The sequence below is a fragment of the Grammomys surdaster genome, unplaced genomic scaffold, assembly GCF_004785775.1.
Source record: "Grammomys surdaster isolate TR1022 unplaced genomic scaffold, NIH_TR_1.0 576, whole genome shotgun sequence".
Taxonomy (NCBI): domain Eukaryota; kingdom Metazoa; phylum Chordata; class Mammalia; order Rodentia; family Muridae; genus Grammomys; species Grammomys surdaster.
The window spans coordinates 59,573-60,832 of record NW_021604995.1 but is presented as its reverse complement, the minus strand read 5'-3'; positions in this window follow the sequence as shown (position 1 = coordinate 60,832).

The window sequence follows — 1,260 nt, the reverse complement described above, 5'->3', positions numbered from 1 at the left end:
CTATCTATCTATCTATCTATCTATCTATCTATCTATCTATCTATCTACCTATGAATGTCATTCATGAAATCTGCAGGTGAATGGAGGGTTTACAAACAATCATCCTGAGTGAAGTAACTCTGTCCCAGAAAGATAAACGCTGTCTGATCTCTCCATGTGCATGCAGGCTTTGCTATTGCCCTTGTACTTCCTCTCTAAACAAACATTTTTAGTTATTTGACATTTCTATAGAACACTATAGCACAGAACAAGCATGTGAGTGTTAGTAGTTCTAACCTTGTTTAGGACTCTATTACAAAACTCTGTTAGGATAAGAATCATTTCAACAGAGCTGTAGAGATGGCTCAGCGGTTAAGAACACTGACTGCTTTTTCAGAGGTCCTGAGTTCAATTCCCAGTAACCACATGGTGTCTTCTTTTTTCTTTTTTTTTGGTTTTTCGAAACAAGGTTTCTCTGTGTAGTCCTGGCTGTCCTGGAACTCACTCTGTAGACCAGGCTGGCCTTGAACCCAGAAATCCGCCTGCCTCTGCCTCCCAAGTGCTGGGATTAAAGGCGTGCACCACCACCGCCCGGCTAACCACATGGTGTCTTACAACCATCTGTAATGGGATTGGATGCCATCTTCTGGTGTGTCTGAAGACAGCAACAGTGTACTCATATAAATGAAATAAATAAATCTTTAGAGAAAAAGAGTCATTTCAACAATTACTATCTAAGCTATCCAGCTACATACTTTTAGCTCCCTGCCTCTAACTTTACTTTTTGAGACAAATGTCAGTGTCTGGGACAATGAGTTTTCCACAACTTGTAAAGATTTCTGAAATAAAGAAGGTAAAACTATACCTAACAATTCAACTGTACAAAACAAAATCTCAACCAAAGAATTTTCTGGACAAACCAGTATTCATGCCATGATAGAGAAACCAAATCTGATGAGGAATTGAAGTATCTTGCCAAGTGATACAACATGCAAGGGTAATATTTGGTATGCCTTTATGAAACATCATTTTGGCATTCTCATGCATAGTATCAATGAAACTGGTACATGTTGGAAAGATACAGACATAAAAATTTGCATTGATCCTGAAGTGTCCTAAGATATATAAGCAGTGAGATATGGTCACAGAGTGACACATCTTTGCACACAAGAAGCAGCACTGCAGACCTAGTTCTTGGCTGAAGGCCATAGGGCAGCTCAGTGACTCTGTTATTGTCCAACCAAGTTGTGTGTGGGAGCCAATCAAGGCCAGCCAGCACTC